This window comes from Manis pentadactyla, chromosome 14 (genome assembly GCF_030020395.1).
Source record: "Manis pentadactyla isolate mManPen7 chromosome 14, mManPen7.hap1, whole genome shotgun sequence".
Classification (NCBI taxonomy): Eukaryota; Metazoa; Chordata; class Mammalia; order Pholidota; family Manidae; genus Manis; species Manis pentadactyla.
Window position 1 is genome coordinate 10,085,180 of NC_080032.1, and position 11,481 is coordinate 10,096,660.

Here is an 11,481-nt window from a genome sequence, read left to right on the forward strand (position 1 = left end):
CATTTGCTACGTGGCAGCTTGCTTTATTCCCACAGCCACCCTGCAAATACATACCATGACCATCCTCCTTGGCCAGATGAGGAAACTGTGGCTTTGAGAGGCACAGAGACTTGTCCCAGGTCACAGAGATGGGCCCAAACCGGTCTGCATAAGCCCAGAGTGCCACACTTGTGTGCACCTCCTTTCTGCTGGGGCACGGATGGGCAGGAAAGGCCAGGATTCATTACCCACACCTGACAGCTTTTTCATTCTAGGACTGGAGGTTACAGTGAATGAATTGGCGACCAAGGAGCAAAGGCATTCCTTCCACCTGGAGTGTTCAGAAGCCAGCTTTGCCTCTTCGGAGCCCTGTCACAGGGCACTGGGGCTTCCCCATGGTCATCACGGAGCATGTCTTCTGGAGGCTGGGGAGCAGAAAACTGGGTTGTCAAGTCCCCCTTTTAGTGGTCCAAATCACCTCGGAATTTTCAAGAGCCTCATGGACCTGAGTGGGTGGGGAGACCTATTTATCAGACTAAGGCTGGCTGCCAGGCCCTGATATTTCTTGTTGTGAGCGTTTGGGGGGAAGAATCCAGATAGATATTTTTACTTTGTGCAATTCCATTTTTGTCTCAACTTATCTGATCCTCTGATTCTGCAAGGGACTTTATTTCCTTGTGATGTTAAAGCCCCAGAGCTCAAAAACCGTTTTTCTTCTAAGCTTCCAGAAACTGAAGACCCTATTCAGGGCTGAGCCAGATACCCATCAGCCCCAGTGGAGGTGAATTATCGCTTGAGTCATCACACTTGCTTACAAAATCCTCTGAGGAGGTTTTTCTCCTTTTTTTCTAAGTTGTTGGGGGACAGATAGCAGCTGAGGAGGAACAATATGTTCTAGGGAAATGAGCTCTGGAGACGGGGTTCCAGTTGGGAGTTCACTGCCGATTGCTGTCTGAGCTCAGAGACACCTTCTGGCCACCATGGACCTTGGTTTCCCCAGCTGTGACTCGCCGGTATATGCTACCGCCACCTTCTCTGACAAAGAGAGGATTTATTATCCCCATCTTTGGACATGAGCTCCTTGAAGGCAGAGGTATTGTCTTTAATTTCAGCTTCTGTGGTCCCCCAGCCACGCCTATCTCTGCCAGTGGCATCATCTTGCACCCCTTTTGCTACTGTGCCGCGCTGCCCGCCTCCAGCACCGTCTTCTGCACAGCTGATGGCTTCTGCTCTGCCTGCGTTTCCCATGCCTCTAGCTTCCTCCACGCCCAGTGCCACCATCTGCTCCAGGGCCACTGTCATGTCTCTCCTGGATACTCCAGCTGCCTCCTGAGGGGTCTCCAGGCGTCCACTCTGCTCTCCCCATCCCTGGTCCATTCTCCAGCCTGAGGGGATTTTCCAGTTTGCTCTCAGTATTCCCCTACTTAAAACCGTTTAGTATTTTCTCAACGCACTTAGGACACGGGTGAGCAAACTACAGCCCTTGGATCGAATCCAGCCCGCCACGTGTTTTTGTAGGTAAGCTTTTACTGGAGCACAGACACACCCTTTCTGCTTATGGTTTGTGTATGGCTGCATTTGTGCTACAGCAGCAGAGGTGAATAGGTGCAACAGACACCACATGACCTGTGAAATCTGGAATATTTATTAGCTGGCCCTTTATGGAAAGAGTTTGCAGAGCCCTGATTTAGAATAATATCCAAAGTCCTTACCAGCATCTGTTAGTAAGATGGTCATATGTACTGAGTTACTTTTGCTAAAGGCGCTTCTTTTCTAACTGTCCCCATCCTTCACCATACCCTTCACTGTGGGACTTTGCAGGTCCCTCCTTTCAAGAGGTGAGTTTCCCGACCCCTTGAATTTCAACATGTCAGGTGACTTCCTTTGGTCAACAGAACCTGGCAGTAGCCACGTTAATTCCAAGCTTAGGACTCAAGACGGCTGACACACTCCCCTGTCTCTTGCCTGCCTCCCGAGCTGGCCTGCTGGAGATTGAGAGACACGTGGCCCAGTCAGTCCCATCACCCAGCCAACCCCGAGAAGTAGAGCAACCTTGCTGATCCCAGACATGTTGGGGAGCCTAGCCCAGATGAGCAGAAACCCCAGCTGACTTCTAAATAACATCCTCCACTGAAAGAACCAGGACATCTTGGAGAAATGGCTGATTCCAGAATTGGCACAAGGAAAATACAAGATGAGCCTGGAAGGAAGGCAGTTCTCAAAGAATGAGGGAGACATGTGCAAAAGATGCCAAGGCCAACCTGAAGGGGCACCCCCCAGTTGAGTCTGGGACAATGCGAGCATTACACAATGCTAATGGAGAACATAAGAAATAAAAAGGAAGGGCAGTGGGACACTTGTCTTTACCAAAGACTGTTAGCTAGTAAGTGTCAAAAAGAAATGATAAACTTAAAAATAACCTCCATGCTGCAACCACCACAGAATAGTTGATTCAGGCAAGGATGATTAATGGATTCCAAAATACTGGGTACAAGTTTGCTGGAGAACAGGATGTTTACCCAGTCTCCAAATGTCGCCCACAGATGATGCATTATTTACGCAAGGAAAATGCTAGACCCGGTGGGCCTCGCCTCACCCTCCCGATCGCCCTAACACCTCCAATCATGGCGCAAAGTGGCATCTCCCATCTCCGGAGAAAGTGCAATGCGAAGCATGTGTTCTTGTAACGTGACTCCCCAAACGTTGCCGTGAGTCTGGCGGTGAGGGCACAGCCAGACCGTGGCACATTCTACAACACGATGGGTCCGGGCACTTTGAAAATGGCCATGTCATCAAAAAAGGAAGAGAAAAAGTGAGGGATAGGTAAAAGGAGATTTAAAAAAAGACAATGGAAGGAGACAGAAGAGGCGTATGGAAAATCCAGGCGCGATGCACGATCCTGGATTCTAAAAAAAGTAATAGCTGAAAGGATGTTTTGGGGACAACTGGGTGCACTTGATGATGGACTCTCACATGAGATAACATTATAATTGTGCCAGTGTTAAGTTTCTTGGGTGTGATAACGGCGTTGTGATTGTAGGAGAAGCTCCTTACACTCGGGCAATACATATTGAATTATTCAGCGGCGTATCCGTTGTCTGCGATTTGCAGTCAACCCGTGGGCAGCACAGGAGTTGGAGGGCCCACCCCCTCTGCTGTAGAAAATCTGCATATTACTTTAACTCCCCCCAAATTTAACAACTGATAGTCTACTGTTGATTTCATGGTCGTAAATCAAATTGAGTAGTACCTACATATACTGTGTGCGTTCATGACATACCTATTTTTTTTCTGATTTCGTTTTCCCTGTTTCCTAGGCTAGGTGGTTCATCTTCAAGTTTTTTTCAAATTGCTGCAAATGTCCAATAAAAAAAATGGTCCAATAGATTTATTTTTTTTTTAAATCCACATGTATAAGTGGACCCACATGGTTCAAACCCTTGTTGTTCCAGGGTCAACTGAACTTTGATGCGGCAGGTGGGGAGGGGCCAAGAAGTAAGAGGGAGAAAGCAGACATTACAAAACAAAGCGAAAAGAAGGGGGAGGCACCCGAGTACTATTCTCACAACTTTGCCATGGGCTTCACATTTATAGACCCTAAAAGCTGAGGCGGGACCGTGTCACTCTCTCCATCCCTGGAATGGGAGGGGCCCACTCAGGATATGTGGGGAGGCACTGCTTGAAGGTTCGAGGCAGTGTGGACACCCCCACCACTTCCCAGATGGGTGACAGCGGGCTGGGGACTGGCCCTCTCTGAAGCCCGCTTTCCCCGCCTACAAATGGGGATGGTGAGGGGTGTGAATGAGACAAGGTACCTAAGGTGTGTGGCAGCTCCGGGCAGGCACTTCCCAGCCAAGCGGAAGGGATCTGCCGTGCTCCCAGTGGGTGCCTGGGGAAGAAAAGATCCTTCTTTCTCCCTCAGCAGCCCCTGTCCTGGGGGCAGGGTGAGCGACCTTGTTGGAAGCCACATCCACTCTGTGGTCCCCAGCAAGGGTCCCGCTCTCGCGTGGGCTGGTGGAGACAAATGCCTTTCCTCTCAATAGGCACACTGCCCTCCTCCACTCCTGCCTCAAGGTTAGGACCACCATCCCCATCCCCCATGTCCAGGAGAGCTTGGAGGCTTGGAGGAGGGGATCCTAAAGCTATTTGCTTAGAACTTTCTTTGGACATTCCCTCCCTCTCCTTGGCCACCCCACCCCAACTTCCTGGCAAGCGTTCTGGCTGTTGCTTCATCTGGAGTTCCTGGAATCGCGCTGTCTGCTGTCAGCTTCCTCTCCCTCCCCCAGCTCTCCTGGCAGAGGGGGGCGATGGATGGTCTGAGCTTCTGGGACCGGCACCTCCCTGCGCCCGTTCGCAATGCGTGCATGCCGGCCCCCTACCGTTGTCTCTCCACCTCCTTCTGTCTCCACGTCTCTGTGCTTTGCTTTATTTTCTCTCCACCTCCTGTGCCTGTCTGCTTAAGGATTTCCTGTTCTTGATCTTCCTCTGTCTCTCTTGCCGTCTTTCTCCGTCACTGTATCTCTGTCTCTTGTCCTCTTTCTCTCTTGCTCGTTGTCTCTCTCTGTCTCCACGGGTCTCTCTCTTTCTGTGCCTTTTTCTCTTCCAAGGCATTTGCATCCCGATTTCTCTACATGCTAAATGCAACATTCTCTGTACAGGACATCAGGACTGCTGCCTTTGGGGCCAGCCTGCCTGGGTGCAAATCCTAGCTCCAGATTCACAGGGCGGGGTGGGGGGTGGGGATTGGGAGGGGCTATCTTGAACTCTCTGTCCCTTGGTATCCTCACTTCCACACTGGGAATAATGCCCGAACCAGATTCCTGAATGATTAACAAAATGCATAAGCAAACACTCAATAAGACCCCAACAGGTTAAAATCCAGACCATGCATCTTGGATCTATAAGCCCCCCACTCCTGCCTTCCTCCTACCCCACCTCCTCCGACCCCTGCTTCCTTCATGTGCATGCTCCAGCCCCACGCACACCTTCCTGCTCCTGAACATGCCAAGCTAATCCCCCCTCCAGGCCTTTGTCCCTGCGATCCTTTCCTTGCAGAGCTCTTCTGGATTTTCACAGCATCTCCTTGCCACATCATTCAGGCCTCCTGGCACTCACGGTGGTGGTTTCAAAACACATGCTCACCTTCTTTGACACCCATCCCTTCCAAAAGCCAAGCTCCGCTCCCTTCGCCCTTGATTGTGGGCCAGACTTCCTCCTAATGCACAGAATATGGCAAAAGGGAGCGGGTGCAATCCTGAGACCAGGTCAGAAGAGGCACTGGAGCTCCTCTGCTTTCTTTTGTATCATTCTCAGGAGTGGAACCAGCCACCACGTTGTCAGGATGCTCATGTAGCCTTCTGGAGATGTTCAAAGAGTTGCTGAGGCCTCCTGCCGACAGCCAGCACTGATTCGTTAGGCGTATCTATATGCCACCTTGGAAGCGGATCCTGGAGCCTTCACATGACACTGGCTGACATCTTGACTGCATCCCCTGAACCAGACTTCCACAGAGGCATAGAAACTGTGTCACCAGATTTTGGGTAATTCATTATGTAGCAATAGATAATATACTGTATTCTTCTACTCTGATGCCATAGTATGCTTTTGTTGACTGATTTTTGTTGCTGTCCCCTACTAGGTGGTAAGTTCCATGAGGGCGGTGGCTATGTTTATGCAAATCACTGCTGTGTTCCCAAGGCCTGATGGGGTGGGGGGTTCACACAGCCAAGGGGCACTGCGGGAGGGAGGGCTCTGTACACTTTCTCCCTTAACAAGCTGCTTCCAAAAAAATTAGCTCTCCTTCAAAAACAGCCCGGCTGCAGGGTTCTGACGGAGGTGCGAGGTGGGTGCTCTGTGACCGAGGACTGGGCCAGCTCTGCTTCCTCTGGGCAGCGTGGTGGGGGGGCATTCTGATCACTCACCCACAGGTGAGTCACCACCAGCTTCCTCATTCACCCACCCTTCCTCTCAGTCAGCTATTAATCCACTCTCTGTTGATTACATTTTTGCGTATATCTACATTGATTCATTCACCCACCCTACACCTTTATACTTATCAGCCACTCCATTCATCCATCTGTGCATCCATGCATCCACCAAGCCTGCCTTCATCACCATCTGTTTGCTATGTGACGCTGGGCAGGTGGCTTTACCTCTCTGAGTGTCCATTTCCCATCCTGTCAGGTAAAACTTAGCAATACTTTACAAGACTATTTTTGAGCCAACACAAGGCAGTATGGGTGCCCAGCGGCTGTTGACAGTAAATCTAGAGGATGGTGTGGGCCTGCGCAGGACTCTGCTCAGAGCGGAGGAGGGGATCAGGTGTGGTTTCTGTTTTTTAACTTAAGCCACAGGCTCCAGTGGCATGGAAGGAGCTAGAGATTTTTCCTCAATACTGACACCTATAAAATATTCTTTTTACTCAGCTTTGTGGTTTATGAAGCAGGCTCTGGGCTTCAACCTATTTAACCCTCACTGTGTGTGTGGTATGGGTGGGGTCCCTGCATGGCTTTCTCTACCTGAGCCTTAGAGCCTTAGTGTCTTAGTGTTGAAGTAGGCAGGGCCCTTAAAGCTGGCCTAGCCCAGGGGGTCTCAGACTGGAGACTTTCAGGCTGATGATTCTGATCTGGTCCAAATTGCTTTCGAAGAGTAGAAACTCAGTGAAGCCACATGAAAAAGCTAGTGATAAATCTGGGACCCCAGTGTCCTCTAGATAGAGCCCCAAAACATTGGCAGGGACTCAAGACCCTTCAGGGGTCCCCACTCTCCTGTTCCATCCCTTCCTCACCTCTTTCTTCATTTCCAAGCCTACCCTGAACTCCACACATGGCCCAGAATGAGCCCAGCTGACCTTTGCATAGGCTGTTCCTTATTCCTAAAATTCTCTTCCCCTCAGTCTTGACCCAGATGATCCCGACTCATGTGTCCATCCCAGATCACATTCTGGGAAAGCTTTCCCTGACCCGTCCATGTCCATGTGCTGGGGGTACACAGGGCATAGCTACTGTGCAGTCCCACAGTCCACTGGAGCCCCTGCAAAGAGTCCTCGCGGGTCTGTCAAGGTCGTCCATGTCTGTTTGCTTGTCTTCCTCTTCCCTGGACTCGGTGGTCCTTGGAGACTTGGCGGAGGCCCCCTTCACTCCATGTGCTTAGGCCCCGGGGTAACAATAACTTAGAGACGTGCCCAGAGGCATTTATTGAATGAATGAGGAGAGAAAGGATAGGAGAGGGACAGAGAAAGAAAGAGAGAGAGAGAGAGAGAGAAGGAAGGAAGAAGGAAGGAAGGAAGGAAGGAAGGAAGGAAGGAAGGAAGGAAGGAAGGAAGGAAGGAAGGAAGGAAGGAAGGAAGGAAGGAAGGAAGGAAGGAGGGAGGGAGGGAGGGAGGGAGGGAGGGAGGGAGGGGGGAGGGAGGGAGGGAGGGAGGGAGGGAGGGAGGGACGGAGATGAATTTTGGCCAGAAAGCCTGGGTCTCATTCCTTCCCAGCCAGTGTGCTTTACAGCGCCCTGAACACAGAGCCCCTGAGGCTCCCCCAGCGGGTGAGAAGCAGGGCCGCCTTGGGTGGTGTTACGCTATCAACATTCAACAATGAAGAGGATCCTGGTGTTGGAGTCCGGAGACATGCTTGCAGATCCCTTCAGAACCGGGGAGAAGCTCTGGGCCTCAGGTCCTGTATCTGTGAGGTGGGTGCTGCATGCAGACACCCTGGCTGGAGTGTCTGGGTCTCTGGGGATCTCAGGGACACTGTCACAGATGAGGGCAGCCTGAACAGGGAGGGTTCAGTTCACGCATTCTAGGCAAAGGCAGCAGAGTTGGCCTGAGGTGGGCAGACAGCAGGGAAGTCAGGAGGAGAATCAGGCTGGGGCGCTTGCAGCAGGAAATGGGGGCTGAGGTCGGGGCTGAGGAGGGGAGCCCAGGAGGAGCCCTGCCTCTCCAGGGGGACCCAATTCCTCTCCCTGACCGTGGCTTTGACCTCAAGATGTTTTCAGAGGAGGGACGCCCAGTCCACCTTGCTGGGTCTGAAAGTGCAATTTCATCTCTCCGGATCTGCATAGAAAACCTCTCCCAGTCCTGCTCACTTCCTGGCCACGTCTCCATCCCAGTCTCCGTGCTCAGTTCATACAAGGTGAATTACATGGACACCAGGAAAGCATTAAGTAATTGGTGGATTATTTTCCCCCTTTTCCACTTGCGTTTGTTTGTTTCCTGCATTGTTGCCTGACACCGGCCAGCCTTGAATTTGGTCCTGCTCCCTCCGAAGCCCAGTCCCAGGGAGCCTGGCGAGGGCTGTGCACAGAGCGGGCGGCCTGCCTGGACTGCCTGGAAGTCAATGTATGCAGATGGCCGCAAGTGCTAACGAGCCCCTGGGGTCTTCAGGAGAAGTGAGAAAATGGGTGCAGGCCCCTCAAAACACCAGCAGACTGTACCCCTATCCTGACACAATGGAGGAGAGCTCAGCTGTTCACAGGAGCAACTTATTCTGAGTTACAGCCAACCCAGGGCAGTGAATGAGCGCAGGGGTCTAGGACCTCGGAGACGTGGCCAGGGTCTGCCTCTGCAAGCCTCAGGCAAGTCTTTTCATCTCTTTGGGTCTCTGTTTCTTCATCATCTGTTAAATGGATGTTGCTATGATTGCCAGATGTAGCAAGTAAAAACACAGGACACCCAGTTAGATTTGAATTTCAGAGAAATGGTGAGTTCTTTCTTTAGCATAAGTATATCCCACGCTATATGTGGGACATGCTTATACTAAAAGGTTGTTCTTTTGTTTCTCTGAAATGCAAATGTAACGGGGCATCCTATGTTTTATCTGGCCAGCCAGCTGTTGTAACAACAAAGTGCTGCATGCACGCACTCCATGGTGTGCTTGACTCCACGGAAAGGGGTCAGAACGTGGTACCATTTCTATTAGATCCAGCTTGGGAATACTAAAAAATTTTTAAAATTTTCTTATCAAGGTATTATTGATATACACTCTTATGAAGGTTTCACGAGAAAAACAATGTGGTTACTACATTCATGCTTATTATCAAGTTCCCCCCACACCCCATTGCAGTCACTGTCCATTAGGGTAGTAAGACGCCACAGAGTCCCTATTTGTCTTTTCTGTGCTACACTGTCTTCCCTGTGACCCCACACACACCATGTGCACTAATCATGATACCCCACAATTCCTTTCTCCCTCCCTCCATACCCAACCTACCTCACCCCTCCCCTCTGGTAACCAGTAGTCCCTTCTTGGAGTCTGTGAGTCTGCTGCTATTTTTTCCCTTCAGTTTTGCTTCATTGTTGCACTCCACATATGAGTGAAATCATTTGGTACTTGTCTTTCTCCGCCTGGCTTATTTCACTGAGCATAATACCGTCTAGCTCCACCCATGTTGTTGCAAATGGTAGGATTTGTTTCTTTCTTATGGCTGAATAGTATTCCATTGTGTATATGTACCACCTCTTCTTTATCCATTCATCTACTGATGGACACCTACTTTGCTTCCATATCTTGGCTGTTGTAAATTGTGTTGCGATAAACATGGGGTGTATGTGTCCTTTTGAATCTGAGAAGTTGTATTCTGTGGGTAAGTTCCTAGGACTGGAATTTCTGGGTCAAATCATATCTCTATTTTTAGTTTTTTGAGGAACCTCCATATTGCCTTCCACAATGGTTGAACTAGCTTACATTCCCACCAGCAGTGTAGGAGGGTTCCCCTTTCTCCACATCCTCTCCAGCATTTGTTGTTCCTAGTCTTTTGGAATACTAAATATTAAATACTAATACTCATTAATGTTAATTAGCTGCTGTTAATTAATACTAATATCAATTAATTTGTGCTGATACTAAAACACATCATTTACTGAATAGGCCACTCTATTCCAGGCACGTCCTTTGCATTATTACTTCATTTTCATCACAACACTCAGTGTGGAAAGTGACCTCGCTTATCTCCATCGTACTGCTGTGAGCTCCAGGACTGGGCAAGCTGAAGCTCTGTAACAGCTGTGGCCTAGACTGTGAACAGTCGCAGTGCGGTTCTGAGTGCCTTGTGAAGATCACTTCCTTGAATGCCCTCACCAACTCCGAGTAGGTGTTATTGTTTAAGTGTTACTAGTATCTCTATTTTGCAAAGAGGAAAACTGAGACCTGAGACTTGCCCAAGGTCACACAGCTCCTGAGTTGACTGAAGCTTCAGATCCCAACCCTTATAGCCACATATACGGATAAAATAAGGGTGAGTGGGAAATGTGTCCCAAGAAGGGACAGCACAGGGCAACCAGGCTTGCGCCCACGCAACAGGCACGTCACCAGCTGTATCTCATTTAGCACTCCCATCAGCCCTGGTAGCAAAGGAATCCTCATTCCCATTTCAGATGGGGCCAGAAACCCCCTTGCTGACATGGTCAGTGTCAAGACAAATGGTCACAGCATCCCAGAGGTGAGCACTGGAGGGACCGGAGGTCACTCTGAGAGCAAAGGTAAGAGTCGGCAAGTGGAGTAAAGATGCCCATTCCTGTCTCCCACAGAGAAACTCTGACAGTTCCAGGCTATGTGACATTGGACAAGTTACTTGGCCTCTCTGGGCCTGCCTCAACCTGTCTGTAAAATGGGAGCAATAATAGATAATACCTTCCTCTAGGACTGCTGTAATCCATAAATGACCCAATCCAGGAAAATCAATTAGCACACAGCACACAGAAACTGCAAAATAAATGTGATCAGTTAAGATCAGGTTTATGCATGTGTCTTCCACTGCACTCCTGCAGAAGAGAGCTTGAGGTAAGGCCTCCAGAGCAGGTGGCTCCATGGGAGGTGAACTCACGAAGCCCCCCTAGGGCAGTGGGCAGGGAGGCCGAGAAGGAAGAAAGCAATACATAGGGTGCTAACGAACAGGACTCAGTCCCACTGGAGCCCTCTGGGTGCCTGAGTGGACACACCTCGGAGCTGCCCCACCCAAGACAAGTTGTTGGGCTGAGGGCTGCTCCCAGGGAAGGGGCTCCGCAGCCGTCCCTGGTCCCACCCACTGCATAGACCCAGAGCACCCTGTGCGCCCAAGAGAGCCCTTAGGGAAAGAGCGGCAGTAGCCAGCTGGAGGATTGGTGGCCTGGGACAGTGAGGGACAAGCAGACACGGGCAGGGCACCGAGCACGTCTACACAGCATCCCCAGAAGGTTTAATTTAATTTAATTTAATTCAAAAGCATCTTTCTGCTAAAACAAAAGCAGTGACAACAATAATGATAATTCAGACTAAACACCAGGGGCATAATGTGAGCCCTCCCATGAGAGCCCCAGCCCAGTGCTCTTCTCCAAAGCTGACAACAGGGTGCCTGGCTGCCCAGAGACCCCAGATATCTGCTCCGAGGAGGATGTGGGGCCCTGTCTGGGTTCCAGGAGCCGGGGCCACCGAGAGAAGGGGACACCGCCTGTCCTTTAGCCTGCACGTCCTGTGGCGGTGGAGGGTCTATAAAGCATGCCGGGTGTCTGCTAGCGGCTGGCAGAAGGCAAGACCT

At 50.5% G+C, this 11,481-nt stretch overlaps 1 long non-coding RNA gene across 2 annotated transcripts; it reads left to right on the plus strand.

The window, feature by feature from the left end:
- The first annotated feature begins 861 nt into the window (after positions 1-861).
- LOC118924228 (uncharacterized) lies at positions 862-7,708 on the plus strand. Of its 2 annotated transcripts, XR_008993677.1 has the most exons (3): positions 862-1,072; positions 5,293-5,519; positions 7,463-7,708. It is a non-coding gene; the product is annotated as an uncharacterized LOC118924228 (long non-coding RNA). The 2 variants fall into 2 exon arrangements; XR_008993678.1 differs by lacking the exon at positions 7,463-7,708 and having other exon boundaries at positions 5,293-5,562.
- The last annotated feature ends 3,773 nt before the right edge of the window (positions 7,709-11,481 follow it).